Below are 6953 nucleotides of genomic sequence, written 5' to 3' on the forward strand. Positions count from 1 at the left end.
GAAACATTAATATCCTTGGAACATTAATACAGTAGACAATTTCCTAAACAGAACACCAATGTCCCAGCCTCTAAGACCAACAACTGATAAATGGGGACTCATGAAACTGAAAACCTTCTGTAAAGCAAAGGAAACCATTAAAGGACAAAACAGAAGCCTACGCATTGGGAAAAGATCTTCACCAGTCCTGCACTTGAAAGAGAAATAATGGTCAAATTATATATAAAAACCCAAGGAGTTAGACACCAATAAACCAATTGGAAAGTGAGGTAAAGTGGTAGATGGAGAATTCTCAACAGAGGAATCTCAGGAGGCAGAGAAATAGTAAATGTTCAGTCTTCAGTCATCACTGAATGCAAATAAAAAGAACTCTTAGATTCCATCCTACCCCAGTCAGAATGGCTAAAATAGAAAACACAAGTGACAGCACATGCTGGCAAGGATATTGAGCAAAGGAAACACTCCTCCATTGTTGGTGGGAGGACACATTTACAACCCCCTTTGAAAAGGAACTTGACAGTTTTTTTTCTAAAAATTAAGAATGGATGGGATTGGCAAACATCATAATGGATGAGGTAACTGAAACCGAGAAGGACAGGCATGGTATGTACTCACTTAAAGGTGAGGACCTTAGCAGCCATAAATTACAGAATAACCAGGCCACAGTGCACAGACCTAAAGAAGCTAAGTAATGAGGGCCCAAGGGAAGATGCGTGAATTTCACTCAGGAGAGAAAATGAAATAGATATCAGGATTCGATTGAGGGAGGGAAATTTGTGGGAGATGGGGAGGGGAACTAAGGTGCAGAGCAGGTGTGGTGTGGGAGCTGGGACAGAAGATACCAGTGGAGAGGCATCTCTGTCGTGAAACAAAGACCAGGAACCATGGGGGCTCTTAGCAGTCTATCTATGGAGCTGAGACTCGCGGAGCCTACTAGCAGCAGGTGATATGCAGCTTTCAGTGGTCATCTTCTGTACACAGGGGAGACTTCCAGGAGAAGGAGGAGAACACCAAAGCACTCAGAAAAACATCAACCCAAAATTTATCCTACCAGCAAGATAGGCAGGTTAAAATGGAACGGACATTAAGGAGATACCAAACCAATAACTGGACCAACTTGAGACCCACCCTGTGGAAGAGAGCCAATCTTTGACTCCATTAATGATATTTTGCTATGCTTGCAGACAGAAGCCTTGGCTAATTGTTCTGAGAGTCTTCATCAAGCCCTGGATAGAAACAGATGTGCACACCCACAGCCAAATAAATATCAGGTGGAGGTTGGGGCGTCTTGTGAAAGAGTTGGGTGAAGGATATTGAATTCAAAGGAGGACAGTGCCATTGAAGGTTCAGAAACACAACAAGAAAACCTACAGATTAACCAACAGGGGACCATGAGGGCTCACAGGGACTGAACCACCAATCAAAGAGCACGCAAGGCTGCACATAGACCCCATATTCACAGGTAGCAGACGTGCAGCTTCATGTGCTCTTCATGTGGACTCCTGGTTTACTGAAGTGAGGGCAGGTTCACATTCTGTTCACATTTGGATTCCTTTCTGCTAGCTGGGCTGCCTTGTGTGGTCACAGTAGGAGAGGAGCTAAAATGTCTGCACTATTTTATCTAGGGTGAATAAGACCAGCTACAATATAGTAAATTTATATATGATATAAAAATCTTACCTTTGTTAAATCTGACATGCTTCACTTTTTTTTTATGTGCTGGTCTTCTTGCACTGTGGCATAGATTTTAAAGTTATGGTTATCGTACTATTCATAAGAAAAACATTTAGCGAGCATTTGAAGCCCTTTATATTTGAGTCCCCTGTGTCTTAGTTTAGATGTTTACAAACATTCTTTTTTGAAACCGGATCTCACTATGTAGCCATGCTGGTCTGAAACCCACCCCATAGACCATGTTGGACTTAACTCACAAAGGTCTATGTGTCTCCTACCTCCCACAGTCTGGGATGTAATTCATGGAACTACAGGTCTAGGCAAATAATCTTTAATTCATTTTTCAGCAAATGATTATGATTATTGACTGGTATCCTCCCGAATTTCACAAGAGAAAACATGAGGCATGGTTAAGTTTTAAATAGAGCACAAACTAAAAGGCTCGAGAAAGCATACACACAATCTTTCCCTCTTTCCCTCCCTTCCTCCCTCCCTCCCTCCCTCCCTCCCTCCCTCCCTCCCTCCCTTCCTCCCACTTAAAAACTCTAATGACAAGATTTGCCTTGCTCAGGGATGTATGGCAGTAGACTCTTAGGGAACACTAGGAGGAAAGATTCCAGGTCTGCAAGGAGATAAGAACTCCAGAGGACAAACAACAGAGTGAAATAACCTGGACACCTGGGGCTCTCAGAGCCTGAACCACCAACCACAGAACATACACGGGCTGGACTCACACCTTCCCACTCATATGTAGCAGAAGAGTAGCTGGATTTTCATATAGGTCCCAGTCAACTGGGATGGGGCCTATCAAAAAGCTGTTCCTTATACATGGGATACCTCCTTCTAGCTGAGCTGCCTTGTCTGACCTTGGAGAGAGAGGAAGTGTCTACCCTTGCAGAGACTTGAAGTGCCTGGGTGTGGGGATATATAGGGGATCCATGACTGCTCAGAGGTAAAGGGGAAGGGGAACCGGAAAGGACTGTAGAATAGGGAGACTGAGACAGGGTCAGTGAGTTTGATGTAAAGTGAATAAGAAAAAATAAAATTAAATATTTCAAAGAGCATTAAAGTTTTGAAATGAGAGTGAGCTCTCTCTAGAAAGGCTCACCTTAAAGCACAGATCTGTTGTCTGGAAATAATGGCTCAACATAAACAATAGGTAAACATGTGTACTAAACAGGGAATTTCAGCATAAACAATTTTATTTCATATGGAAAGGAATATAGCTTTGTAAGATCATTTTGTAGAGCTAAACATTAACAAAGTCTAGGACAAGATTTATAATTCTACAATACCAGAATATGTGGAAGGAAATGAACTATTTATATATCCACATTGAAAGCTCCATCTGAAATATGACAAAAAAATGTCTTGGACTGCAGTATCAAGAACATTGCTGGTTCATTACAGGATGAAAGTTTACAGAAAACCTCCTAGCAAAAGGTAGTTTTCTGCTGCATTGGACATTTCAAAACTCAAACAGATCATTAGGAAACACTATTTATTACCTGTGATTATGTATGTATAATTCTAAACATGTGGCTTATGCTGTCATTTTTAGAGTCAGAAATTATAAAATTTCAGACTCAGGGACTGGGGGTGTTTATTCATGGTAGAACATTTGCCAATGACACACATGACCTTTAATTCAGTGGCAAACTGTGTCAAAATAAAAAATACTGAAGTGGACCAACAGCTGATCTAGCTTATTCTTTGTCTTGGTTCATGACTCACGAACTGAACTACTGAACTATGTAGTAATCCTGGTACTGCTGTTCTTTTGTTGTGTTGGAACAGTCTCCGTATTTCCTGTGTCATAAGCTTTCTAAATATTTGTCTCTGAATTTTTCAAATCATTTAATATCATTTTAATATTCATACTTAAGTAATTGTCACCATCAAAAACAACACTAAGATGGTAGGGAAGGGAGAGGTAGCAATGAATATCCTAGTAAGAGCACCAGTGGAAGGGGAAGCCCTGGGTCCTGCTAAGACTGAACCCCCAGTGAACTAGACTGGTGGGGGGAGGGCGGCAATGGGGGGAAGGTTGGGAGGGGAACACCCATAAGGAAGGGGAGGGGGGAGGGGGATGCTTGCCCGGATACCAGGAAAGGGAATAACACTCGAAATGTATATAAGAAATACTCAAGTTAATAAAAAAAAAAAAAAAGAACCTATTCTGCATACAGGCAACATCCTTTAGGATAACCCATGCTGTAATTGTTTGGGACTCACACAAAGATCAAGCTGCACATCTCCTACCTATGTGTGTTGAGGCTTAGGACCAGCCTCTGTATGTTCTTTGGTTGGTGGTTCAGTCTCTAAGAGCCCTAACAGTCCAGGTCAGTTGATTTTGTTAGTCTTCCTGTGGCGTTCTTATCGTCTGAGGGACTGCAATCCTTCCACTTATTTTTCCATGACAGTCTTCAAGATCCATCCAATTTTAGCTGGGAGTGTTCATCTAAGTCAGCTTCTGGGTGAACCCTCTCATGGGACAGCCTATGCTAGACTCTGTCTGCAAGCATAACAGGATATCATTAATAGTGTCAGGGACTGTTGCTTGACAATGTGATGGGTTTCAAGTTGGGTAGGCTAGTGGTTGGCTTTTCCCTCAGTCTCTCCTCCAGTGTCCCGCGTGAGCTCGCCAGCAAGAATACATGGGAACACACGAATTCTTACTGCAGCTAAACATTTTTTGAATCTTAAGGAGAGGCCCGGGACGCCGGCAGGGCGCGGCTTATATACACCCTAGCGCGGCACATCCACACCTGATTGGTCGCTTACCCAAGATCTCATTAGGCACACCCCGGAGTGGGCAAAGACCTGGCACGAAGGCACTCTTGCACATGCACACACAGTTAACTTCCTGAAAGGAAGTCGGCTGGCGCGGCGGAGGCCCGCGCCATCTTGTGGTGGCGAATGTTATTGCGGCCCTCTACACTCCAGCCCTGTTCCTTCATTGACTGTAGACAGGAAAAAAATTGGATGTAAAGTTTTGTGGTTGGGTCGATGTTCGAATTGCTCCAGTGGGCTTGCTGTGTAGCTAGAAGAGCCAGTCACCCCAGGTTCTGTATCCCCAAGGCTATGATTCATAACCTCCACTGATTCTTGTGTGCCTCCCCTATCCCATTCTCTGTCTCTCTCTCTGAGGTTGTACCCTCACTCAACACTCTTACAAGTTACAGATCTCCATGTAAGGTTTGTATGTAAGCTTGTGGACATGACCTGTGGATGATTAACAGACTATGGCTATTTTTTATGCGTGATTGACAGGCTGTGAAAATTTCTTCTGGATGACAGAGAGTTGAGAGTTGCTTGTAGATGACTGACAGGACAAGGAGGTTTCCAGTGGATGATTGACAGGACTTAGGCAATTCTTATTGATGATTGCCAGGCTGTGGGATTTCCCTATGGATAATTGACAGACTATGGAGGGTTTGCGGACAGATTTTTTGATAAGCTGTGTGTCTTGTGGATGAGTGACAGGCTGTGGGTCTTAGGCTGGATGATTGACACAATGTAGACATGACCCACTGATGCAGTTTTCAGACCACGTGTATCTATGTAAATTCTTACCAACAAATGAACAAGGAAACCCCCAGTCACTAGTACTTTGATTTTTTTTTCATTTCCAAATTTCATTTTTTATGCCCAGGAGTAATGTTTCTGTATTTGCTTCCATCAGGATCACAACATGCTTCTTAGGTAATAGATACAGTATCAATGGTAACACAGGGACTAAAAGGTAGCAAAGCAGGACTTCACGCTTTATGGTAAAATGGTCAGTGTGTGCCTGGACTTACACCAAAATTGGTAAATATCACTATGAGGTGAGAAACAATGGCACCCCAGCTCCTGGATTTTAGATTCAAAATGGTTTAAGCAAAATGAAATGAGGGTCCCAAAGACCAGGGTTCATTTCATAATATTTAAATTTATGAAGTGTAAGGATCTTGACTGGCTAAAGAAACAAAAAGGTGTAAGAATGGGACAATCTTGAGAAATAGTAGAATGGGGATTCTACACAGTACATGTGGGAAGTTACATGTGGGGAGTAAATGGACTGACAGAATGAAAAATTCCAGTTCATCAAGTCGGAGTATTTAAAGAATATGTTCAATAAACAGAGGAATATTTTGGAATTAGAATGCATAATTTATTATTTATATGAAACTGCAGCTTAAAGACTAATTAATTAAGCCTTTAGAACTACAAGATGATCAAGAAGCATGTGGACAATGGAATGTCTACTACTGTGCTACTGGTTCTCCTTCCTAAGCTAGTACAGCCTAAAAATAGGAAATAAGGGATAGAGACTGGGGTGCTTGGTAAAACTCAATTGGCAAAACACTTGTCCTGAAAACCTCATTGCAGATGTGGGTATAATGGGATCCCCAAAGCTTACTTTCCTGCAAGTATGAAGATAATTTTGCTCCAAGACAGAAAATCAAACACACTAGGGATTTGAGTGAGTGAACAGTCTCCAAAATGGAGGGACCAGGGGTGGAACGAAAATGAGGGTTGATGGTCTGTATTCAGTCCCTAGAACCCACAGTATAGCAGAACAGAACTGTCAAGTGGCATTGTCCTTTGGCCCAAACACAGTAATCCACGTGTGGGGGGTAAAGTGAGAGAAAGACAATATCAGTCTCTATCTTTCATATGTGGATCAATGCACAAACAAGATGTACACATGTACACAATGTGAGTACTGGGGTTCAGGGTCATAGATCCAATTCAAAATGTCTTTGACCCATCTGCAAACACAGGTCATATTAGAGTAAAATGTTCTTAGTGAATTTTTTTTTACATAAACTAGACAATGTATTGAAATTTCATAAGATTTTATGATAAAATTTACCATGTTGAGATATATATATATATATATATATATATATATATATATATATATATATACCTTTAGAGATGGATGGGCTGTTAAGAGTTCTAGTTTTGACTGTAGAGCTCTCAGTTTTAATTGCTAGCACATTGCTGGTCACTCACAACTATCTGTAACTCCAATTCCAGGGGAACCAGTACTGAATTCTATCACACATACTGCATAGAAAATGCACAGCAGTAAAATCTTCTACATATAAATCTAATCAATTTAATGATATAAAAAAATGTAATTTCTTTAACTTAAACATGTTAAAGTGCTGAATAGATGGGCTCTAAAAGAAACATTGGAAAAGTATTTATGACTTAATTCAATGATTATGTTTTCTTATAGAAGGCCTAGGATTGGCTCTCTTTAGTTATACAGGCCTCTTATGCCT

The sequence above is a fragment of the Rattus norvegicus genome, chromosome 16, assembly GCF_036323735.1.
Source record: "Rattus norvegicus strain BN/NHsdMcwi chromosome 16, GRCr8, whole genome shotgun sequence".
Lineage (NCBI taxonomy): Eukaryota > Metazoa > Chordata > Mammalia > Rodentia > Muridae > Rattus > Rattus norvegicus.